The sequence below is a fragment of the Anolis carolinensis genome, chromosome 5, assembly GCF_035594765.1.
Source record: "Anolis carolinensis isolate JA03-04 chromosome 5, rAnoCar3.1.pri, whole genome shotgun sequence".
Lineage (NCBI taxonomy): Eukaryota > Metazoa > Chordata > Lepidosauria > Squamata > Dactyloidae > Anolis > Anolis carolinensis.
The window spans coordinates 71,853,498-71,880,410 of NC_085845.1; the positions used below are offsets into that span (position 1 = coordinate 71,853,498).

General features: G+C 39.1%; 1 long non-coding RNA gene across 1 annotated transcript; it reads left to right on the plus strand.

Annotated features, from left to right (window-relative positions):
* The first annotated feature begins 392 nt into the window (after positions 1-392).
* On the plus strand, positions 393-26,913 carry LOC103278986 (uncharacterized). The gene is made up of 3 exons (XR_001730343.2): positions 393-418; positions 21,616-21,752; positions 24,383-26,913. It is a non-coding gene; the product is annotated as an uncharacterized LOC103278986 (long non-coding RNA).

Consider the following 26,913-nt stretch of genomic DNA (forward strand, 5'->3'; position numbering starts at 1 on the left):
CCATAAGGTTGACAGTTCGAATCCGAGGAGCAGAGTGAGCTCCTGCTGTTAGCCCCAGCTTCTGCCAACTTAGCAGTTTGAAAACATACAAATGTAAGTAGAGCAATAGGTACCGTTTCGGTGGGAAGGTAATGGCGCTCCATGCAGTCATGCCGGCCACATGACCTTGGAGGTATATACGGATAATGCTGGCTCTTCAGCTTAGAAATGGAGATCAGTACCAACCCCCAGAGTTGGACTCAACTAGATTTAATGTCAGGGGAAAACCTTTACCTTTACCTTTAAAAAAAATTACCACAACTTTTTTTGTTATTCTGGACAATTTGCTGGCCACTCCCGGCACCAGCTGCAACTTTTAAGTCCACTGATTGTTTTTTGAAATTCACTCTGTGCTCATGGCCAAACCATCTTCATTTCTGTAAGTATAAGGCAAAAGATCTGTTCAGAAATGTTTACTTTGTATTCTTACAACGGAGTTACCAGATCATATGCATCAATTTGCTAAATTACTGAGAAAATTACTATATCTTCTTATTACAACAGTGGTGGGAGATTTTAAAAAAAAATCTGATTAGAGCTTCCAGTTCATCATATCAATAATACATACAGCAGTCTATTGTAAGTGTGTTTCACAGTTTATGAAGCAAATAATTTTGGTAGTTTGCAATTTGCTGTATATTTCTGGAGCCCATTTTGCCTTATGATTTCCCCTTTTATTTAGTTTCTATTTTTTTCAGCTAAAGAGGCCCTACAGGCAAAGCCACATTGCAAGTAGTTTTAAAAGTTAGCCTTTTCTGTACTATAAAAGAATATTTTAAAGCTAATAAAAATCAGCATAAGGATATGCTGTTCGGAAATACAAGAGAATGGAGTAGATCTCTCAAACTAATGTTCTAGGCAGTAGTGTTGTGTATTTGTAGGAAATCGCTTCCCATTTCTGTTTGTTTCGTTGGTATGGCCCTGCTTCTATGTCTGTCTGCCACTTCCGAAACCGGTGCCCATCCAAATGAGCTTTTTCATTTCACCATCCGAATAGACAAATGCATTCGTCCCATTAGGGGCAATGGGTACCATTGATTCTAAAAGAGAGATCCCTCTCGATATGCACAGGACAACTGAGCTTAAAGACTGGGCTTAAGGTACCATGGATTCTGAGAGGTTTCCCTCTTGATATGCAGAGGAGACCTGAGATTAAAGAATAAGCAGGCTGCAAGGTAGGCACTGAGGCAGGAAGGAGGCAACAAGCATGGCTAGCAGACATGCTCCAAGGGCTGCTCAGGGAGCGCCAAGTGGGATGAACAGCAGCAAAACAAACAGTTTTGTGCTGCTTCACTTTTGTTTCACTGCTTCATCCGTGTGGGGAGGGGTCTACTGTATCGTGCAACATGAATGAACGGTACGATACAAAAGCATGAATGAAACAGATGAAACAAATACCGGGCCCTGCTCTACTAGACAGAAGTTGAACAGTTCACTATCCTACTGCACTCCATAGACAAATTCTAGCAGAGGAAGAAACCAAACTTAGGGCCTCTGCGAAAAAGGAGAGGGGCAAAGGGGATAATCTGTTACCCCATGTGAAACTCCCTCTTGGCAACACTTTCCCCATCACATAAGGAAAGTGTTGCCCACCCAGAGAGGTCCCTCTTGCAGTGTACTGCAAGATTATAACACGGGAAGCCTCCCATATTGCGGGAAAGCATCCGGTGATACTTCCATCCTGGTTTGGATGGGGAGGTGGCTCTGCCAGAAGTCTCACAACATCGCGTAATGGGCAACATGGGGCTCCATCTTGAAGATGGTGTAAAAGCCTCCTAGGACACTATTTAAGGTAACTATCCTTAGTCTTTTTTATAAGGTATAGACATGTATTTTTGCTCACAAACACATGTGCAAAATTGACACAAGTTCATTTTCTGGAAGAAACGTAAGAAAACAAAGAGTACTGCATGAAATAATGCTGCACCTAAAGTTCTAGAGAGTGATATGAAGTCTAACTACCAGTGAATACAGACATGCAAAAGTTTCTAACTTCAACACATAAGACCAACTATACAGGATTAGACAAAGACCTATCTAGTCCTGCCAGTTGCCTATGGAAAGCCCATATCAGGACATGAATGCAACAACCTGTCATCACTTACCTCCCTAAGAACAGATATACAGAGAAAGGCTGATACTGGAAGTAACATATGATCATTCAGACTGGTAGCTATTGATGACCCTACACTCCACAAGTTAAACTGAGGACAAACAAAGTTCTCTGTTCATCCCTACTGACAATAAGGGGATAGTTTTGACCTTCTTCATACTTGAATTGGAAGGATTATTGAGATGAATGTACACATTCTTATAAACGTAGAAAAGATGCTGTGTTCTGTAAATGCTGATTTTATTTATTTCAGTTAAGTGTGGCTTTTCTCCATGTTTGAGTGAATCAAAGTTAAAAGAAGATACATAGAAGATAAACAGTAAAACAACAATTAAGTCAGCTTTCATATTAAAGTACTAATAATTTTTGAAAGCATAACTTCATTTAGAAACATAACCATAAGTATAAAAGTGGATGATGATAATTATGATGATTTATAAAAGCCCATATAGAAAAAATACTTAACGATTTCTCATTTAATGAGAATAAGTATGGTGTAATGGTTTGAGTGCTAGTTTAGGACTATGAGAGAAGAGGGCACAAATCTCTACTCAGTCATAGGAACTTGCTGGAGGATCTTGGGAATTTTACACTTTTTCAGGACTAGAGGCAGTTAATGGCAAACATCCTCTGAATAAATCTGAGAAAAACCTATGACGGAGGTCAGGCAACCTGATATCAAATAACAACAGCAGTGTCTTTCATTTACCAGTTTTTGGCAGGCACACAAGATGTTAAGTCCTGTTTTTATGTTTATATAGTACCTAGGCAACTGTTGTCATAATTTATTTTGGGGAGTGGTCATGGTAGATCTAGAAGTGGAGAAGGAAGGGTAAATGTAATAGTAATAATAAATCTGAAGTTACAGATAAGGCAACAGAACTTATATAAATTTTCCTGAGATATACTGGTACATTTTTTAACCTGCTTTACATGCCATGTGCATCTGCATTCCATGGCTGACAGGAACAGAAAAAGTTATTCTAATTTGAAATCTTAGCAAAAAATATTTTGCTCTGAAACTCAAAAGAAGATTCTCCTAGGAGCAAGACTAAATATTGTGAAGAGTTTAGCCACAGGGCAAATGTTTCCTATTTTCAGTTTTCACGGCTCAACCTTCTCCCTGGATGCTTCCTAATGCACTCATTTATAATCCAAATGATCTTTCCTACTGGATGGTTTACCTAAGCTGTGCTTCTCATACCTGTAAGGTCAGGGAAGCCAATCATCTCAGAGCCAAGCGCTCCAAGAATTTTGAATGACTATTAGTTGGCTCACTGCAGCATGAAAAAAGCTCAGAAGAGGCTCCTTTGCAGCAGCTTTTTGAATGGGTGGCCTTCACATTTCTAGCAAACTAGATCTCCTTGCCTTCCCATGCACCTAAACAATTAAAATAACAGGCCTGCTATATCACTTGAGAACACTTTTAGTCTGGGAATCATAGTGTGCTAATTTTGATATGTTAATTCAAGGTCAATATAAATTCTCAATATGACTGATGTTGAAAAGATGTGAATGAAAGACCATGCACCTCAATGTGACAAAGCCTCCTGGAAAAACAATGCCAGAGAAAGTACCTAGCCAGGTTCCACTATACATTGGTTGTCTCTCATGAGAGAGGGGGAAAGAGGAAGAGAGAGGAAGGGGAAGTGTGTTTATTATACTGATAGAGAATATCTGTGTGTATTATACTGCATATATATTAGCACTATGCACAGATCCGTTTTTCAAATCAGGGTCCAGCTGTTCCACATCTTTCAACCCTTTCAGCCAGCTATAACAGCATGGAGGTTGCTGCCTTTTTTTTTTCTGGCCGCAACAGACTACTTTTGGTTTTATTTAACTACACGTAGAACGAGGAGAGGCAGCCGCATGCCCTTATGGGGTTTCCCTGTGAGCCCTGCCTGTTGAGCTAATCAGAACAGAAGAAAGCCATGAAGTGTCTTTCAGTGAAGCTGGGCCTCCATTTTTCTGTTGAGAGCAGGCTTCTGAGAAAGACAGATCATGCTCCAGTCCACTGGTGATCTTAATGACACTCACAATTCTGGATCACTTGCCTTGCTTTTTTTGTCTCAAATAGAAATAAATAAGCATTTACTTTCTACACACTTAAGAAACTGCCATTGATGGTGTCCTTCACATGACACAAGCTTCAAATGTGGGGTAGAGGTATCTTCTTGCCATTTCTAAAGCTGCCATAAAATGAGGAGGTAACTCATATCTTTTTTTTTAAAAGAACGGCTAATGCTCCTTCAGGTTTTGTGTCTCCCTCTGAAATAAGTGTTTGAAAAGGCCGCCTTAACTCAGCTTCATTGAAAGGGTGTTGAGGGCAAACAATCCCAGAAAGGGTGGTTTCTTCAGTCTGATAATTTAACCCAGGTGTTATTGAAGGATTTGAGGAGAAACGATGCTAGAAAAGGTGTTTTCTTAGGTATGATGCCTTAAAGCTAGGTGTTATTGAATAGTATAAAGAGAAAGGATCCCAGAATTGGTGGTTTCTTAACGCAGGTGTTATTGAAGGATCTGAGGAGAAACAATGCCAGAAAAGGTAGTTTCTTAAGTCTTATGCCCCAAAGCACCAATGCATCTTCTTCATCCTGGAAAGAAGTCGTGAGTGGAGTGCCGCAGGGTTCCGTCCTGGACCTGGTTCTGTTTAACATCTTTATTAATGACTTAGATAAAGGGCTAGAAGGCATGATCATCAAGTTTGCAGATGACACCAAACTAGGAGGTATAGCTAATACTCCAGAAGACAGGAGCAGAATCCAAAATGATCATAACAGATTAGAGACATGGGCTGAAACTAACAAAATGAACTTCAACAGGGACAAATGCAAGATACTCCACTTAGGCAGAAAAAATGAAAGGCAAAGATACAGAATGGGGGACACCTGGCTCCACAGCAGTACTCGTGAAAAAGATCTTGGAGTCCTTGTGGACAACAAGTTAAACATGAGCCTACAATGTGATGCGTTGGCAAAAAAAGCCAATGGGATTTTGGCCTGCATAAGTAGGAGTATAGTGTGTAGATCCAGGGAAGTTATGCTACTCCTCTATTCTGCCTTGGTCACACCTGGAATATTGTGTCCGATTTTGGGCACTGTAATTGAAGATGTTCACCAGCTGGAAAATGTTCAGATGAGGGCGACTAAAATGATCAAGGGTCTAGAGAACAAGCCGTATGAGGAGCGGCTTAAAGAGCTGGGCATGTTCAGAAGAGAAGGCTGAGAGGAGACATGATAGCCATATATAAATATGTGAGGGGAAGTCATAGGGAGGAGTGAGAACGCTTGTTTTCTGCTGCCTTGGAAGCTAGGGTGCGGAACAATTGCTTCAAACTACAGGAAAAGAGATTTCACCTGAACATTAGGAAGAACTTCCTAACTGTGAGAGCTGTTCGGCACTGGAACTCTCTGCCCCAGAGTGTGGTTGAGGCTCCTTCTTTGGAAGCTTTTAAGCAGAGGCTGGATGACCATCTGTTGGGGGTGCTTTGAATGTCATCTTCCTGCTTCTTGGCAGAGGGTTGGACTAGATGTCCCGTGAGGTCTCTTCCAACTCTATGATTTTATGATTCTATGAAAGCTAGATGTTATTGAGGGATATATGGAGAAAGGATGTCAGAAAGGGTGATTTCTTAAGCCCAATGCCTTAAACCCAAATATTATTGAAGGATATAAGGAGAAAAGATCTCAGAAAGGGTGGTTTCTTAAATCTGATGCCTCAAAGCCAGGTGTTATTGAAGGATATAAGGAGAAAACATGACAGAGAGGTGAGCCTGGGAAGTTCCTTCGTTGCCACCAATGGGTCAGATGTTCCTCGAGCAAAACCGGTTCTGGCATGGTTCAAAATGCAAGGAAAATGGGATTCAAATAGCAAATTTTAGGTTCTGTATGCAGAACCTAAGGTGAGAAATCTGGAAAAATGACATATAGAGAAGGTTGTATTTATTATGTGTGCAATGAGGGTACACACAGCTCCAAATGAATTCCACCACCCAAGTGAAATTTTCCTTTAAACTCCAAATTAATGGTATTGTCAAAAGTGAAATGTTCACACTTTGAACTCTTTAATTTAGACTCTTTAGTTTAATATATTTGTAGATTTTAAATTGTACTGAAATGCTTTTAATGTAAGCCACTTTGAGTCTCCCTGTGGAGAGAAAAAAGGGTTAATAATAATAATAATAATAATAATAATAATAATAATAATAATAATAATACAAAAGGATCCAGCAAAAGGAGCAGCACCAGGAAACTACAGGCCAATAACGTGTCTGCCCACTATGTTTAAACTACTGACTGGCATCATAGCTGACAGAATTCAAGACTATCTTGAAGAAAAAAACATCTTGCCAGATGAACAGAAAGGCAACAAACGGAAAAGCAGGGGCACAAAAGACCAGTTATTGATTGACAAAATGATTCTGGAGAACTGTAAGAGCCGAAAAGCTAATCTTCACATGACGTGGATTGACTACAAAAAGGCCTTTGACTCACTCCCACACAGCTGGATCATCAAGTGCCTGGACGCCATCGGGATTTGTAAAACAGTTGGCACCTTCATTGAAAACATGATGGAGCACTGGAAAACTGAACTGTTTGTTGGAAATGAAAGCTATGGACTTGTCAACATCAGGAGAGGAATTTTCCAGGGAGATTCATTGTCCCCTCTGCTTTTCATTATTGCCATGATCCCTCTGTCAACAATCTTACAAAAAACAAATCTCGGCTATCAAATATCTAAGAATTCTCACAAAATTTCACATTTGATGTACATGGATGACCTGAAGCTATATGGGAAAACGGAAACTGAAATCCAGTCTCTGACCAACACTGTCCGAATTTTTAGCACTGATATCAACATGGAGTTTGGTTTGGACAAATGTTCGACAGTGGCATTGAAGAAGGGAAAAATCATTGAAAGTGAGGGCATAAATATGCCCAATGGCCAAACAATAAAGTGTCACCAGCCAGAGGCCTATAAATATCTGGGCATACTACAGCTGGACAACATCAAGCATGAACATGTGAAAACTGTGGTCAGCAAAGAATACACACAAAGGGTCAGAAAAATTCTCAAAAGCAAGCTCAATGGAAGCAACACCATCAAAGCCATAAACACCTGGGCCATACCTGTCATAAGATATACTGCTGGCATTATAAATTGGACACAGGTGGAACTGGACAATTTGGACAGAAAAACAAGAAAACTCATGACCATTCATCATTCACTGCACCCTCGCAGTGATGTTGACCGGCTATATCTGCCTAGAAGATCAGGGGGCAGAGGACTCTTACAAGTAAAGCAAGCAGTCAAAGAAGAAGAACATGCCCTGGCAGAATATTTCAAGCAAAGTGAAGAACCTGCTTTGATTGAAGTCAAAAATCAGAAACTCCTCAAAACACAGCAGACAAAAAACCAGTACAAGAAAACCGCACTACAAACTAGAGCTGACAGCTGGCACAACAAAACACTGCATGGAAAGTTCCTTGACAAAATTGAAGGAAAAGCTGATAAGGAGAAGACCTGGCTCTGGCTCACAAATGGGACCCTGAAGAAGGAGACAGAAGGCCTGATCCTTGCAGCCCAGGAGCAAGCCATCAGAACAAATGCAATTAAGGCCAAGATTGAAAAATCAGCTGATGACCCAAAATGCAGACTGTGCAAGGAAACCGACGAAACCATTGATCATATCCTCAGCTGCTGTAAGAAAATCGCACAGACAGACTACAAACAGAGGCACAACTATGTGGCCCAAATGATTCATTGGAACTTATGCCTCAAGTACCACCTCCCAGCAGCAAAGAACTGGTGGGATCACAAACCTGCAAAAGTATTGGAAAATGAACATGCAAAGATACTGTGGGACTTCCGAATCCAGACTGACAAAGTTCTGGAACACAACACACCAGACATCACAGTTGTGGAAAAGAACAAGGTTTGGATCATTGATGTTGCCATCCCAGGTGACAGTCACATAGATGAAAAACAACAGGAAAAACTCAGCCACTATCAGGACCTCAAGATTGATCTTCAAAGACTCTGGCAGAAACCAGTACAAGTGGTCCCGGTGGTGATGGGCACACTGGGTGCTGTGCCAAAAGATCTCAGCCGGCATTTGGAAACAATAGACATTGACAAAATCACCATCTGCCAACTGCAAAAGGCCACCCTACTGGGATCTGCACACATCATCCGAAAATACATCACACAGTCCTAGACACTTGGGAAGTGTTCGACTTGTGGTTTTGCGAAACGAAATCCAGCATATCTATCTTGTTTGCTGTGCCATACAACGTCGTTGTGTTGATAATAATAATAATAATAATAATAATAATAATAATAATAATAATAATAATAATAATAATAATAATCCACGCTTGTGTATATTCTTATAATAACTTTCTTACTTTTCTTTGGATGACAAAACTTTATTTTAAAATCCTAAACATCAGTCCTCAATGTTTTCAGACTGTAGGGAAACTTGTTGGGGAGGTAGAATTGTTATTTGGGGATGATGCAATGCTCTTATTTTGCCTCCCTGTAACTGGATCGTTTTCTATTTTCTCTCACAATAATGTGGAAATATTCTTAGGCACAGAAGAATAAATTTTAATACTGAATTTTCTCATCCACATCTTTTTGCGAACTTAAATATGTACATCCGACAGACATGGAAATTATAGATCTTTGCCAGAGATTTCACATATCCCTGCAACAGATCATTCACAATATTTTGATGAAGTTTTATTTGGGTCTGCTGCTCCTTCCAGAGGTGCACAAAAACAGGTGGGCAATAGTGAGATACACTTTAAGCCCCATTAATTGTCTGAGAGGGGACAAGAACTAGATCCAGCAGCTTCTGGTATCCTTTGCTTTGTTGAGAGTGGGGAAAAAAGAAGTCTCAACAAGATGATATTGTCTTTATGCATCTCAGGAAACTGTAAAGCTGCAAAAAAGAGAGAAAGGTGATGGATTACAAACTTTTTGTTGTATTTGAGGTTCTTAAGAAAGTGCCTTTGCATATTTTTAAACAAGATGAAAAGTTCTCAGGCACAGAGAATCTCTTGGCATTCTCCTGAACATGGAGTGCACCTACACTGTAGAATCAAGACAGTTTGACACCACTTTAACTTCCATGACTTAATTCTATGGAGTCATGGACTTGCAGTCATTTTATGAGATCTTTAGCCTTCTCTACCCAAGAGTGCTGGTACCTCACCATACTACATATCTACAAGTCGTTGTAATTAAATTGATGCAAACTGCATTAATTCTACAGTGCAAATGCACCCAGGGAAACAAATAAATCAGGAGAGAAAATAAACTCTAGCTCATTTTCCAAATATTCAAATTCACCAGGCTCAGCAAAGCAAACTGCATTCACAGTTCACTGACAAGGAAAGTCAATCATAGCTCTTGCCAATCAGTCAGGGGACAGTATAAATCCAATCAAAATCAGAAAAGCCAATGTCTATTATATTTTACTGTTCTTTTGTGCATTCATCTTTCACAACACGTGTGTGTGCAGACACAAGCAGTTCTTTGAAAGACCTGTTTCCCACTATATCTTGATACTAAGTAGACTGAAGAAATATTTTAGTTTTGAAACTTTTGTTTTAAAAACTACATACAATTGTAATCAATGAAGCAAACACATGATGTTCCAAACAAAAGACATTATGGCCATATCCACAATGCAGAATTATAAAGATGTGACACCCCATTAACTGTCATGGCTCAATGCTGTGTAATTCAGGGATTTGTAGTTTTATGAGATATGTACCCTTCTCTAGCAGACAACTCTGGCACAGCAACAAACTAGGAAAAGGACTCCATAGAATGAAGCTATGGCAGTTAAACTCTTATAATATTATACAGTGGGTGCCCTCTAAAAGACTCAGTATATATATATTTTTGGGATAAGCTAATTGCAACTTCTGGTCTGCTTATTTTTTAAAAAATAATTAACACCCTATACCTTAAAAGATAGATCTTGGGCTTTCATAATGCATTCATGACTGGAACCTATTAACGTTTATGTGCGAATAACACTTTGTGAGTTAGGTCAGTAGTAATTGCGAATAAACTTGTAAATATGTAATTGCACTATTGGGATGTAACGATGAAAGAACTGCCAAATAGCACCACTTCATGTGACTCTTCTCCACTTTTGTAATCCATTGTAAAAGGTAGACCTGACGTCAACCATCTGTTTTGGCCTACCAGTATGAGTAGGACAAAATAGTTGAGGATCAGGACTAAAGCAAGAAAAATGTGATTAAGGACCTCATCACATATACCATTGGAATCACCATGGATTGTGACAAATCTGGCAGTGCCCAGTGTGTGTGTGTGTGTGTGGGGGGGGGGGGAACCCATCGCCCCACGCCCTGCATCACCTGACATTTATTATTATTTATTTATTTACAGTTTTTATATTCCACCCTTCTCACCCCGAAGGGGACTCAGGGCGGATTACAATGAACACATATATGGCAAACATTCAATGCCAACAGACAAACAACATACATTAGACAGACTCAGAGGCATTTTTAACATTTTTCCAGCTTCACGATTCTGGCCACAGGGGGAGCTGTTGCTTCACCGTCCAGTAGTGGCTGTACTTCCGCATTCCTTTCCTTGTGTTTTGCTGGCAGTTTTATGGTGTTGTCAATTAGCCTCCCGTATAAAGCGTCCCGAAATTTCCCTAATTGACAAGTGCAACTGTCTTTCGGGCTGCATAGGTCAACAGCAAGCCGGGGTTATTAATGGTCGGAGGCTTAACCCAACCCGGGCTTCGAACTCATGACCTCTCGGTCAGTAGTGATTTATAGCAGCTGGTTACTAGCCAGCTGCATCACATCCCTAACCCCATCCCATAGGAGGAAGCATCCTCCTCCCAGCTTCCCCTCATTGTTACTAATGCCAAGATGATATAGGCTGGTTCCTCTCCTTTTGTAGCTCTATGTCATGGGATGAGAGCTAGAAAGCTCCATGGGGCAAATGGAGAGAAACTGGCATGTGCCACCAATTTTGGTCAATGTGATGAGGTTGTAAGAGACAGTGTGTTGTTATTTTTGTTCTTTATTATATGTTATCATGATGGTGGGAGGAACAAACTTTCACTATTGTTGCCCTTTGTCATTTCTGTGACTTAAACCAATGGCAGACTGCATGATCTTTCAAACAGGTAACTGCCTTTGCTGTGGAAAGCAATATGCATATTGATGGCCTATCTGAAATGATAAATAGCAGATTTGTGAGATATGAAGGTGTAGTATTTTAGGATTTACATGAACATTTAGTTCATTTGCAGTACCGGCAGGCTTCTGGGAATATCCATTTAAGAAATTGAAATGGCAACAAAATTCTTCAGATTTGTTTGCTGGGTGCTGCTCCTGCAACGAATATATCCAGTCTGCTTAGCAGAAGGTACTATTTCTTTAGTACCTGAATATGCAATTCATCTAATCCTCTAATGAAACATCTCACAGTAGTAGATAGATATACATATCATATTTCTCAGTCCCATCAAATGTATAGTTAACTGTTTCATTTACATTTCAGTGGAATCACACACAGAAATATTTTTGGATATACAGTACTCTTCTTATAGATGTTTACCATTAAAACACGGATAACATGTTTATGTTGTCAAGTGAATACAATAAATACCTAGACTGTTCACAACTTGCCATGTGACAAGGCGCTAACATGCCCTACAACATACTGACAATCCCTTATATCATTGGATGTACTCTAGATGTGTTGTACCACCATCCACATCCTGCACAATATATTGGAGATATGGATGATGGTAGTTGTGCACACATCTGGATAGCATCAAGTATGAGAAAGCTAATCTAAGCACCTCTTGAATGCTACAAAGCTATATTTAGCAGCATGCAATGAGGAAACGGTTGTGCTAGCAAAATTCTCCCAACAAAATGTGGGGGACTTGGAAGGAAATATCTGTGAGAAATGTAGAAAGGTGAGTTTACAAATCCCCTAATGCAGTTGAGAATCTGAACTGGACGAGACAAATCTGGTTCCGCTCCAAGGCATATTTCCAGCCCTTTGTTTCAAAATACACAGCCATTTCTCTACTTATGTGTATAGTGCTGGTGCAATGTGAGGAGAGGTAATGGGGAAGTTTTTCTTCCAAAGAAGGTTATCATCTACTTTGGATTTTTTTGTCCTCCCTTGTCAGAATAATAGAGAAGAAGGCTGAATAGAAAAGATTCTTTCTTTCTTTTTTTCTTTCTTTCTTTTTTTCTTTTTTTCTTCCTTCCTTCCTTCCTTCCCTCCCTCCCTCCCTTCTTCTTTCCTTTCCTTTCCTGTCCTTTCTCACCATTGTTCCGCCACAGGTATATACATGAAAAAAGGGGAGATGTTTAATAATTGATTTGAGCCAATGGAGCAGACTTGATGAATTATGAGCTAAGGCTGGCCTCCCTTGCACTCCTAATTACATCAAGGGAGTGTAACAGACCTTGGTCTTTCTCCTGACCGCTTCCACTCCCACCCAATTTCCACCTTCCTCCTCCTCCTATTTACCTTAGTGCCACAACACTGTCAAACAGCATCACTGTGTAAACTAGGAAGAGCTTCTCCTTCTATCACTGTCAGAACTGCAGTAACATAAATGAAGGGGAGGAAGGTAGAGATTTAAAGCAAGCATTTGTGAGCAATTAGGTTCTTCTCTAATGTGGGTACAAAACTGATCCCAAGAAAAATTCAGAGAACAAAGTAGTTGAATCCAGCATAGAACTGGAAGTAATAATGACGAGGCACATCAAAACAATGAACTTCATGAACATCTTTTTAGTTTTTGCCGTGACTATAGATTGCTTTTTGGAGGTACCACCACAGCTACTGTGTTTCCCCGAAAATAAGACAGTGTCTTATATTATTAATTGTGTTACTAATTGTGTTACTTCATTCTTATACCTGGAATAGCGTAGGCTCATCCCACTGTTATGTAAAACGAGGCAGGTATTTTAGGCATCATAGAAAGGACAAAATTGTTATAATTTCTTTTGTTATAATATATAGGCTGAGCATGTGTGTCCTACTCAGTGTGCATCAATTTAGATGAAATTCATTCCCATCTGGACTGAAAATCCAAATGGAGATGGGTTTACCTTATTTCTGTGAACCTTTATTTCAGACCTGTGTTGACCCTAACACAAATTATTATCATTTACTTATTTTCTGGCTATTGCTTTGTCCCAGTGGTTCTCAACCTGGGGTCTTCAGATGTTTTTGGCCTACAACTCCTAGAAATCCCAGCCAGTTTACCAGCTGTTAGGATTTCTGGGAGTTGAAGGCTAAAAGCATCTGGGGACCCCAGGTTGAGAACCACTGGTTTATACAGTGATATCTTGAGTTAAGCGTTTAATTCATTCCATGACCAAGCTCTTAACTCAAATTGCTCTTCTACTAAAATACGTTGAAATACTATTAATTTGTTTCTTCCCCCAAAACCCCTCCAATTTTTGCTGCATGTTTTTAAATAAGAAAATGTACTTTATAAATAAGAAAATGTACTTTAAAATGCACATTCACATGAACAATAGAAAAGATAGATCAACTTTTAAATGGTAGGAGCACAAAGTTGGGGTAAGGAAGCACAAAGCCCAAGAGGCAGAAGCATCATTTTCTTCATATTGCATTCATTCCAGCCTGCCTCCCTCTCTTGCTGTCTCACCCTCTTTCTCTTCATGAAGCCAAACATACCAAGAATAAAAAACCACACAAAATCAACTAACACAAAGTTTCAAAGTGGACAAGAGTAAAACGGACAGCAATCTCCCAAAGTGGACAAGAGAATGAGGCACGGAGGCGGCTCCCTTGAAGCCCTAAAGCCTTGTACTCTTGCACTAGCACTCCCTCTTGACGCTAGCTCTTAATTCAAAATGATGCTTGTATGTCAAAGTGAAACCCAGGCTGAGCAATTGCTCTTAACTCAAAATGCTCTTAAGTTGGGACTTTAGGTTTCACTGCACTAGAATATTAAACATACATTTTAGAAATATTCATAGAGACAGGATTAAAGCAACCCAATAGGTTACTCCATGATTTCAACATATTTTTAAAGTTTTCAAATGCTGTTGTTGACTGCTGAATCTTGGCTATTCATTTTATACAGCTCCATTTCTAGCACTATCCCTGTAAAGTATCAGTCAGTTAAGTTTGCTACAATTTAATTAAATTATTATAATGATATTATTTATAAAGCAATGTATACAAAGAGAGGGCACTTTCTTTCTTATAGGAATAAACTTACTGATTGAGTATGTGACATATGGAAGGAAGGGAGTAATGAGAGCATGCTGTATAAATCTATAAATTCAACTGATAACATCCCTGACAATCTCTCTATTCCTTATTGATAATCTTTTTTATTGAACTGGAGGATATGGAAAACTTATTTTTCATGTCCCCCATACTTCTCTTGCCCCATCTCTTTCAAAGCTGCCTGCCTGCCTCTTGAACCAAATTTGGTCATTCTGTTCAGAACTCATACAAATTGGCTCAAATCACTCCAAACTGCTTTATTGTGAGGCATTCAGCCAAATCAATTGCACTATTCTTAAAATAACTACAAAATATTTCTTACAGGGACAAGATGTTCAGCTTTGCTTCAAATCAACAAACAGAATGGGGAGTCAGTGTTGGAGTTGGGAGATGCAAAGTCATGCAAACAACTGGGAACTCTGAACCAGTGTTTAGACCTAAAGATCAGATTGGTAAATTTTTGGAATAACAAACATTGCAAGGTCATTAATACTGAAAGGACCCCAAAGGAGCTAAAACATCACTACTTATATTTAATTTAATCAGGATAAGATAGTGGACAATTCTATATCTTCATTAGCAGGCATCAGTTCTCCCAGCCTCATTAAAAAAATATTAAGAGAGTTCTAGTTGAGTCAGACCTCTGATGAAGAACTTGGGATGAGAGAGGCTGGCAGACCTCAAGAGAGTTCTGTTCCCTGAATCTCTGGAGTCTAATTCGAAGAATGCCTTACCAATAAAGTGATGACCTAGGGTTTTCATCAACATGTCTTCCTTAGTCAAACAGTAATCCCAGAAGGTGCGACCTACTTAAACTATATATCGATCAGATTAAAAACACAAAACAAAATGAAGGCATAACACCTAAGAGAAGAAAGAAAGAAAGAAAGAAAGAAAGAAAGAAAGAAAGAAAGAAAGAAAGAAAGAAAGAAAGAAAGAAAGAAAGAGAGGGAAAGAGAGAAAGAGAGAAAGAGAGAAAGAGAAAGAAAGAAAGAAAGAAAGAAAGAAAGAAAGAAAGAAAGAAAGAAAGAAAGAAAGAAAGAAAGAGAAAGAAAGAAAGAAAGAAAGAGAGAAAGAAATAGAAGGCAAGCTTGGAAGGTTACCTTTTTATTCTCTAGTGTCTATGTTACCTGGTTTTTTTCATAGTTGCAGTCTCCCCCACAAAGAAGAAACAGAAGTAAGAGGAGAAAGAGAAGAATGAGAAGGAGAAACTTTCCAAAGTTTCAGCAGAATGGAATGGGAGAAGGAAAAATAAGAAATCAACTCTAACGACCTCATCAGATGGGGGTGAATTATGGTGGCATGTGCCAGTTCGCCTATCTTTTTATGACGGGCTCTGTCTTAAAGGAGAAGGTGAACCGGCGTATGCTGTGGCAGTGGCATTGGATCGATGGGGGGAGGTTGGGTGGCAGAAGCTTCCCCCCGTGGGATGGGGACTTGGGTGAGTTGGGCAATGTGGGGCATGCGGTAACAGGTTCCTCACGCCCCTAGATGGGCACTGCCAGAATCTCCATGAACCGTGGTGATTCCGGTGGCATGTTTGATGAGATTGTTGTTCTCATATCTAGTTCTCATCTAAGAGAGGAAGGCCTGCATTCACTTGTTTATCCAACTACTGTAGACTCCAGAATCAATAGAAACTTGTTAAGTCAACATATAAGAGTTCACTTACCATTGATTCAATAGGTCCACTGTAGTCAAGACTAACTATTGGATTTAGATGAAAAACTTCAACCCCTCAATTATACTTAAGGAGGTTGGCTAGACACCAAGTTAACTAGGCAATGCCCACAAAAGTTGTCTTAAATGGATAGGCATTAGGCACTTCAAGTAAAGAACATTGCAACAACCACAATATCAAGACGGCCCTCCTCTTATTTCCCACTTCTGATAGGCATATGCACAATAATACCTGCATTTACCTATAGATTTAGAGGTGACAGAGAGGAAAAATAACCAGAGTCTTCAGTGTTCTCCTGTAGCTTTACCTTTGCGTACTTGATTGTGCAATAATATGGGGGACATTAACATTAGAATATGAAAGGAGATTATGGAGATTATATAAGGAGATTATGTCATTCTCACAAGTTATATTGCATTTGGTTCTATATATTTCTATAAGTATCACCTTATAATTCAGGCTTACGTTCCCATTTCTCATATGTGATGGAATGAAAAGATATTCTGGCATTTCATAAAAAGCAATTTATGGTGTCACTTGTGGAGGAGAAAATATCCCTTGCCCTATGGTATTTCGTCTGGCCCTTGGCAGTCTGCTTCCAGTTCTGAACTGTCTGTCCTGTGCTTCTGCTGAGAGTTTGACACAAAAAGAACTAAAAAATGTTTCTAGGTCATTGAATGCAGAATCACTCCACACAAGTTAAGGAAACTATGATTTTCTGATACAGGTATTTATCTTTGTATTATACACTTCCTGAATCCCAATTTGAGAAGAAGGTGGGTGTAAATCCAAAAAATAAATAACTAAATGAATGAATGAATGAATGAAATCCAAGTTGTACAACACTTTATGTAAGCTGTGGGTGAACCAAGTGTGATCCTTAGTCCATGTGTAGGCCAGGTGTAGAGTTTATTTCCAAAAGGTACCAAATCAAAAAAAAATATGAGTTATAAATGGCAGCACATTATGGCTTAGGAGTTGAATATTATGTAGAGATGAAAACTATAAAAAATGTAGCAAATCACTTTAGTACATGGCCTGGACAATTGCATTTTATAGAAAAATAATTTTTGCAAAAATATTTTTTTATAGCAAAAGCACTTTTTTTCGATTCCTGTAAAATTTGTTCAGATGAATTTGGTAACTTTCAGAAACCAGGTCCATAAATTGTTTTGGGCCCCCCACGTTGCCCCTGGTCATTTCCTATTTTTTTAAAAAAAGTTCTGAATGCCTATAAAAAGCAGTAGTGGGTTTTTGCTGTTTATTTGTTCAGTTGCTTCTGACTCTTCATGGCCTCATGGACTAGCCCATGCTAGAGCTCCCTGTCGGCAGCCACCCCCAACTCCTTCAAAGTCAAGCCAGTCACTTCAAGGATACCATCCATCCATCTTGCCCTTGGTTGACCCCTCTGTCTTTTTTCTTCCATTTTCCCCAGCATTATTCTTATCTCCGAGCTTTCCTGTCTTCTCATTATGTGGACAAAGTACTTATCTTTGCCTCTAATATCCTTCCCTCCAGTGAGCAGCCAGGCATTATTTCCTGGAGTATGGATTGGCTGGATCTTCTTGCGGTCCAAGGCACTCTCAGAATTTTCCTCCAACACCAAAAGTGGGAAAACTCTTCAGAATGCTGTGGAAACATGTCCCTAGTTGTTCCCAGAGTTAGAACACAGGAGAGCATACTAGCTGAACTAGTATGTTTTAGATTTTTTGAAAACTACTTTGCCAGGTGGGGCATTAAATAAATAAAAATAAAAATAAAAAACGGGGTAAGGGACATGTTATAAAAATGATATGTGGCCCTTCAGCCACCCTTGGGGAACACCTCCACCATCCTCTGTCCCAATTCCTAGCAATCTAATTGATACTGGAGCTTTATTCTATATTATTAGCCGTGAGATATACTAGGCTCTCCTTGGATAGAGACATGATTGTCCAAGGGCAACCAGCAAGCTTTATGGCCCTGTGAATTTCCGACCTAGTCCCTTGGGCCCAAGTCCAATAATCAAATGCTTTTTATACAAGGTTGCAATGCTTCTTTACTGTTGTGGAATACCAAACAGATATACCTTCTTGCTTGTTATTGTGGGTCATTCTTGGGTCATTCATGTTTGTGCTGAATTGTCAACTCTACCCACCTTTATTTTCAAGACAAATGGCCATTCTATAGTTTATGTACTCACTTAACAAAAGATGGAAAAGGTAAGGCAAGAGTCCTCATTAACCAAGGTGTCTGTTCCCCGATGCATTTGGTCCTTTAATTAACCCCTTAATCATGTCAACAAATCAGATCTTAAAGTGAACTAATGGAAAATTAACTCGTTATGGAACAGATCCAAAGACATTTTCCCTGGTAATGTCAATGGTTTAGCCAGGCTATTAATCACAAGTACGCTCGTTCTGTGTCTATGTTCTCATTCTCACAGAGCCAAGCCCTTCAATTTCCTTTAATACACTGGGATCCACATGAAAAATATGGGATATTTGCTTTTTGATCTGTGAAGTGACTTTTGGTTCTGAAAATAAGAATGATTCTCAAGAAACTGTTTCCTCAGAAATGAAGGAAACGGTTCTCGTAGACCTGCCTGTCAAACCGATGCAGTCCAATGCAGCTTTAGGCAATAAAAATCAGTTTGCAAAACCCTGAGAAATTTATTAATGTGGTGCCAGGCAATTGTATTAATATATTGTATCACAGCACCACATGGTGTGAATTTCATTTCTTTACCACCAAAAATGTGATTACTTAATGAAATAAGATTTTGGAAAAAAGTTAATATTATAGAAATCAGGAAGGGGGACTGCAAAGTATACTTATCTCTGCAAGAAAATACTGCAGGTAATCTTAGTTTACTAGCCTTTGCTTATTTTCTAGCTTCAGAACTGCCACATAGAAATAGAAATAAATCAAAATAAAGGTAAGCAATAATTTTCATAATTTAGACATATAATCCATCGACTAAAGCATATGTAAATAGAGTTCGGTAAGACGACATTCAATTTCTCCCAGAAAAATGAAAAACAGCCCTCCTGTAGCAATTCTAATTTACATAAAAAGTCATTTTATCCCATTTCCATTACAGCAAATGTAACTAAGGCTGAGAAGTTCTGTGCCATTTATTTTTTTTGGAGGGCCAATATATGTGGCATTCCTCATTCATATGTCAACATACATTTTTCGTTATTCATAAACTGAATGTATCGACAGTGTAAATAAAATCCAAGTTCAAGGTTTTGATTATGTGCCACTCAGCACACCCTTTGGCAACTCAGATTCATTTTAAAGTAGAGTTTAGAAAAAAATATGATTTCAGCCTAAATCCAATTGATACCAAATTCTATGTGTATGTGTTCTATCAAGTGGCATTTCTTGGGGTTTTCTTAGGCAAGGAATACTCAGAGGTAGTTTTGCCCATTCCTTCCTCTGAAATGTAGCCTACAGCATCTGGGATTTGTTGATGGTCTCTCATTCAAGTACTAATCAGAACTGACATTTCATAGCTTTCAAAATCAGAATCCAAAATAATCTTAACAGATTAGAGACATGGTCTGAAACTAACAAAATGAACTTCAACAGGGCCAAATGCAAGATACTCCACTTAGGCAGAAAAAATGAAGTGCAAAGATACAGAATGGGGGACACCTGGCTCAACAGCAGTACGTGTGAAAAAGATTTTGGTGTCCTCAAGGACAACAAGTTAAACATGAGCCAACAATGCGATGTGGCGGCAAAAAAAGCCAATGGGATTTTGGGCTGCATAAATAGGAGTATAGTGTCTAGATCCAGGGAAGTCATGCTGCCCCTCTATTCTTCCTTAGTCAGACCACACCTGGAGTACTGTGTCCAATTCTGGGGACCACAATTGAAGGGAGATGTTGACAAGCTGGAATGTGTCCAGAGGAGGGCCACTAAAATTATTAAGGGTCTGGAGAACAAGCCCATGAGGAGTGGCTTAAAGAGCTGGGCATGTAGCTTGCAGAAGAGAAGGTTGAGAGGAGACATGATAGCAATGAATAAATATGTGAGGAGAAGTCATAGGGAGGAGGGAGCAAGCTTGTTTTCTGCTGCCCTGGAGACTAGGATGTGGAACAATGGCCTCAAACTACAGGAAAGGATATTCCAGCTGAACATCAGGAAGAACTTCCTGACTGTGAGAGCTGTTTGGCAGTGGAACTCTCTGCCCTGGAGTGTGGTGGAGGCTCCTTCTTTGGAAGCTTTTAAGCAGAGGCTGGATGGCCATCTGTTGAGGGTGCTTTGAATGTGAATTTCCTGTTTCTTGGCAGGGGGTTGGACTGGATGGCCCATGAGATGTCTTCCAACTTTATGATTCTAGGATTCTATGATTCTATCAGATGGGATCTGGTAGTCACTAAACAGTAAATCAACACATACATAAATCCTATTGATTCAATGGGTCTATGAAAGTTGGATTTATGCATTAGAACTCAAATCCACTGGCTAGTACATTTTCTGTGAAGGGTTTTGGGAGATGTGGTCATAAAATAAGTAAGTTCCTATCTCTCTGTTTAATGTACCTTGGAAGGTTGTTGTAAAAATTAAATAGATGTAGGAGGAAAAGAAACACATATGCTCTTATGAATTTTAAACAAATAAATAAAATGAGCTCCAATTTATATTATAATGTTTTTGGCAATTTGCTATCAACGCAGGAGTGCATTTTAATTAAGCACGTTCTCCAGAGTGTTGAAGGCTGAAAACAACAATCCAGAATTTTGTATCTGGAAAAGAAAAGGCATTCCGATATATGCTGCATTCATTCCGAGTAAACAACACAATACTCCAGAGCCATACATAACTAAAACAGGGTCATTGCCCCCTTTTTAGAACAGAATGACATGTGAAAAAGGTTCAACTCATTCTACACAGTATTAGGTACCTTTTGCACAAAGTACCAAAGTCTTTTTTTTAAAAAAAAGAACTTTGGAACATATTACTCATCATTATTTTGTTTTATTACTCAAAATAAAGTTATAAATTAGTTGAATGTCATAGCAAAGTAAGAAAAACCACTTGCTCATAAATTCAGAAAACATTTATTATTGCTCATTAGCATGGCATATTTTCTTGTACCTGCAGAGAGGGAACTAGTTTGGAGAATGAAACAGAACACTGACATTGAAAATACTGGAGTGTTTTGACATAAGTTGGAAGCATGAGTCCTCAACCTCTGCCATCATAAAAATCTGATAACGACAATCATCCGGATGTAATAAGGCTAGGTAGGGTTGTGCACATATCCATTTGGACTGAAACTGATTTGGAAAATGTGGTGATTCGTTTGTGAAATCCCCGAAAACAGGATGGAAGGCTCATTGAAACAAATCAACAGTAGCTGAATTTTTCGGCTACTAGAGATGATGAGGTTAACTGCCCTATACCTGAGTGGCCTACCAAGGGGGCTCCTGGAGATGAGGATATTAACATCTCTGTAGCATCTCTTCTTTCTTTCCACCGGCAGGGCAGCAGCATCTATTTCTTCTGGAAAACTTCGCTAGACCCCTCCTTCAGAGAGGGCCCTGCTGGGAACTCGCTTTCCCAACAGCACTTGCATGAGGTGGGCATTGAAAAGCCTCTGAACTCCTCTTGGGGTATGATGTGAGTTGAAGTTTCTCTCTCTCTTTGTTTCTCAGCCAATAAAAGGCCTGGTTGTGTTCATGCTCTGACTAGCTGAAAATGGACACAACTGGCGACTGCAATTCCCAGAACCCTCTCTTGTGGTTTGTCTTATTTTTAAAAAGATATGGTTAAAATTTAAAATAATTCTGAACAATCAGAGGATTGGTGAATTGTTATGAAACTTGGAAGGCCTACAGTCATGAATTTTGTCCACAACTGAATTAAGTTTCGTGTAGATAGGCCTAAAAATGACTGCGAAACGAGCCTCTAAACTTTCCCCATTGTAGCCAGTGGGCTGAATCTTTCCCAAACAAAAACGTCAGTCCGTCCATCCCCCCCCCCCCCATTTTGGCAATTTCCCGGTAAACAGAAAGAGAGGTTAGCCAAAAATGGGACTTAAAATGGCATGGTGTTGTGCTGAATTGCACACCCTTCTGACCCTAGCTATAGGAAGAAGCTATTGATATAATTTTTCTCCATGAATTTATCTAATCTCACTTAGAACCATCCTGTGGTATCAAATTCTGTAAAATACTTGTCCACTCTGCAAAGAAATTCTTCCCTTTTCTGTCCTTACTTTCTTACCAGGCAGCGTCATTGAACAATCCTAGCTTCCAGTACTGTGAGAAAGGGAGACAATATTTTCTTATAGACTTTGTTTGACCCATGACTGATTTTTTAAAAAAAACAATAAATTCCACCTTTCCTTAATCATTTTTCTTTTTAAAAAACAAACAAATTAATAAACCATCAAACATTATAAACTTTCCTCTAATTGAAGTAAATCCTGGCATCTCATAATTTTTGCTTCTTTTCCAGCTTTGTAATACCCTTTTTAAAAAGAAGTATTATAATAAGAGCAAGCATTAATCAACCCAAACTCTAAACAACATTCCAATTATTACATATTATTATGATATTAACCTATTTATTTTTAATCTCACTCTTTGAGTACTATAGTGGAATCCTTCTGGACCATTGGGGGGAAAACACACAAAATAAGGTATAAGATAATGTGCTGATTGTTAAGAATGGAAAGAATATTATACATTCTCTTTTTAAACGACAAACAAAAATGTGTTCCTTGAGTCTCGGGAACCCCTGAGAAAAATCATCCTTTACTGACAAGAATCTTTGTAGTTCAGGGCTCATTCTACAATGAATTATCAGTATATTGGTACAGATAACCTAAATTTTCCCTCTTATGCAAATACATAAATAAATAGCTGTTTTCTGTCCAAAAAGCCATATGCAAATTTTGCCCAAATTGTAAATAATCTTTGAAAATCACACACTTTTCAAAGACCTTGAAAATTGATAGAATTATTTGATGCTTCCTTTGATAACAAACTTAATAAAAATTATTTCCCAAGCAGATTATCACAGCAGCACAAACACACCTTAGACCTTCTGTAGTTGGTCAGATAGTATTTCTTTCTTTCAAAGGTTTTCTGAAAGGATTTTGGAAAACAACAGCTTATCACTCACTGTCTCTGTTGGCATTGGCTTAGATCAGACTGCTGCATCCACAACCTTTTGAAGCTAGCTCCTCTCAGGAAGGAGCATATACTATATACACATAGGAATTCAAACTCTGGCAAAACTACTTCACTGTGAGAATGAAGCATAAAGCAGAACTGCTGAAAAAAGGCAGCAAGATGCAACAGTTGAACTCCCAATTGATATCGCAATCCTACACATGCTTGGATAGAAGTAAATTCAAAGTGAATTCAGTGGGGCTTTCACCAAGATAAATGAGTATGGTTGTAAAATATATATATAGAAACGGTGGCCTTAATGTTTAAACTCAGGGATTTTTTTTTATAACCCAGTACCATTCTTTGGCTCAGTGTTTCCCAAGCACCAAGTGTATTACAAGTGAGAAGTAGTCCAATAGAATTTTGGTAACAATGACAGTAGGGCCTCAGTATCCACTGGAGGTTGGTTCCAGAACCTCCTGTGGATTCCAAAATCCATGGATGTTCTGTTCCCTTTATACATAATGGCACAGTAAAAGGGTGTCCCTTATGCAAAATGACAAAATGATATTTGTTTGTTTATTTGGAATTTCCCGCCCTCCAAATATTTCAAGACATGGTTGGTTTAATCCCTGGATGCCGAATCTATAGTAGGAAGGGCTTTTCATTTCCTCTGTGACATAGATTTTTTTTAACAGACCTGCCTGCCATGGTTTATCCTTTTTTAATCTTTGGCCATACTAGTAGAAACTTTAGATATTATTTTTTCTGCTGTGAAAGAACGGTCATAATTCACATTCTGGGAATCATTCCAAAGAATTGTGGGGCCCTGAATGTCTTTCTTCTGAATCCAAGAAGCTAGTAGCAGAAGCAGCAACAGGGCTTGACAGAGGCTGAGATCCCTTTGAGGTCCAGTGAATAGGATAGGGGAAACTTCATAGGAACTGTTAAATAAATAGTTGCTGGCTCATCAAGCACCTGGCACCCAGAGGCAGACACCTATAAGTCTCCCAACAGCTGTAGGAAGACTTCACTGTCCATAGCTGTTCAGAATCTGTACTCTTGGTATTCATGTGTTTCTTGGGATTCCTGATCCTACATTTAATGACTCTTTGTCTCCTCCCTTTTTAGCTTTTGATATCTGCACTACTAACTTTCGACCTCAGCAGACGAGGCTTACTTTGGTGGCACGTGCCAGTTCAACCCTAATTGACCCACGGAGCCCACTGGCTCCCATCTGATGATGAAGAGGAACTTCTGGTGGGACTCCATGGATCAACTAGAATGGAGCCATCATATGCCACTGGGGCGGCAACACAGATGATATCTTGTGTGACAAAGGATGCAATGGGGGAAGCTGCATTGTTGATGCTTCCCCCACGGGATCAGCTTCCTAGAAAGCTGGGCCATGAGGGACATGGGGCAACGGGTTCCCCACACACCCAGATGGTGGGCACCAGATTTGCCACAATATATGGTAATTCCAGCAGCCCTTGTTAAGAGATTGCTTGTGAAGCCAGCATGGTGTACTGATTTGAGCATTAGAATATGACTCTAGAGACCAGGGTTGGAATCTCTGCTCAACCATTAAACGTACTAGGTGACTTTGGGGAGTCACCTAGTAATCTCCTCTAAACAAATCTTGCCAAAAATGTGATAGGTTCATATTAGAGTTACCTATACGTTGAAAATGACTTGAAGGCATACAACAATCAAAACAAGCTTTGTGGAATGATTTCTGGGCTGGTTGAGATATTATCCCTTTGTTTGCCTGCATCTTCTTGAATAATCCATGCATTTCCTGTACTGGATTGTCTACCACATAACTGTTTCCTTTAAGCAAATTTGTCCCATTTGATACTTACATAAAAGATTAAGACAGATAAAATACAGAGAGCTGATAATTGCTGATTTTTGTAATTTTTCCATAATTGACCACATCACGAGGCCACGTGACCCAATCATGGTCCAAATCCAGCTTCTCTGTGTTACATATTTTCCCTGTGAATTTACCCTTAGTTTCAGCCTGATGCTAGATTTTGGTGGTGGTAAATACATTGAATCCAAAATCTGTCTTCTTAGGAAATATGGTAGACAAATTTTAAAGGAAATGAGATGTATTTATTTAATAAAATGTACAAACTAGTCCAAAGAAGCTCTGACTATTTTAACATGGAGAAAACTGTAGCAGGGTCTAACTCTTCAAAGACCACCAGGAGACAGATGGCTCATCTATAACATTAATCTCTGCATAGACAGGACAGTTCTTGCAAATGCTTTACTGTACCCTGGATAATCTCTTATTTTATAACACACAGACTGTGTGGCTTGCATATTCCAACTGTTATTCCAACCTTTGTTGCTTCCACTTAAGCAGAAAGCTGAAGCGGTTAGTCTGAATGATCAGATTTACATTGGATTTGCTGCATAGCGCTTTTCTAGTCAGCAACTGGGTGATTGCTGCATTTGAGGCGATAGCAGACGATTTAGATCTAATCAAATCATAGCTTTAAAAAGGGAGAATCGATTCAGTTTAAGAATTGCCTCGCCAAAAGAAGAAAAGAAACCCTACAAACCTCACAAAAAATAAAAAGAATAACAAACAAACCAAGCAAACTTGCTGAAAAACACCTCGCTGTCCAGAAACAACATTAACTATAATCCTTCTGCATATTTTCTCATTTGGCACATCTAAATGAAACTGAGTGCAAAGGCTACACATACGATGGAACAATCAGTGCAGCCAGCCACATTTCAGGAGAAAAAAGTAATAAATGTCTGACTTCAGATGTTTGTTGTTTTTAGGAGATTTCTTTGTGGGAGCCAGTGGCCTTACAACCTGAGGAAAATTGTATTGGAAGCTGCATTTTCATTTTGGTATCAAAGTAGGTTCTTCTGATCATAAAAACGGTGCCATCCTGGCAATATGGCTATAGATGAACACATAACCAGTTTTCCATTGGTAGCCTTGTTGGCATAAAATAAGAATTACAAATTCAGCTGTCCTGTTATAGTAGGTCTGTCAACTCCATTTTGACAATAAGTGACATCTAACCCCTGATCTGTATTGTTTTGCTGAGCTCTGCCATTTGTGTGATGCTAGAAATGCTGTAACCACAATATTATGTGACTAGGGTCATCAAACTGATGTCATGGTTATATAAAGTGCCAAATATTGAGAAACATCTTCAGTAATAACAAGTCCTAAAAACATTATTTACTGGTCACATAGACCTCAAATAAGGATTACCATTTATGTGTTAGATATTGCTTATGTGCAGTCTGTCTTTGCATACTCTGAGGATCAATAAAACATAAACTTTTATCTGCAAGTAGGTTGGACTGAATGAAAGCCGTTCTGGGCTTGGTAGTTCCTTGTTGCTTGTTGTTTGTCTTCCTGCTCATACTTAGGGTTCCTTCTAGCTTCATGTCCCATTTAGGAGTATACTGTAGAGCTGATATTACAGTCCTACCCAACAGCTCTACAGCTCATGTGGTTCCTACACAACCAGCAGACATCTGAAATGACATAACATATTTAAGGATAGGCAGTTCTATCTATTTCTGATGGATGTTGCTTTGACAGATCCAACCTTCCTCTGCTTCACCCTGCTTCAACCCCCTGCCTTGGAAATTTCTAAATGAGAAACCCTACCCAACCA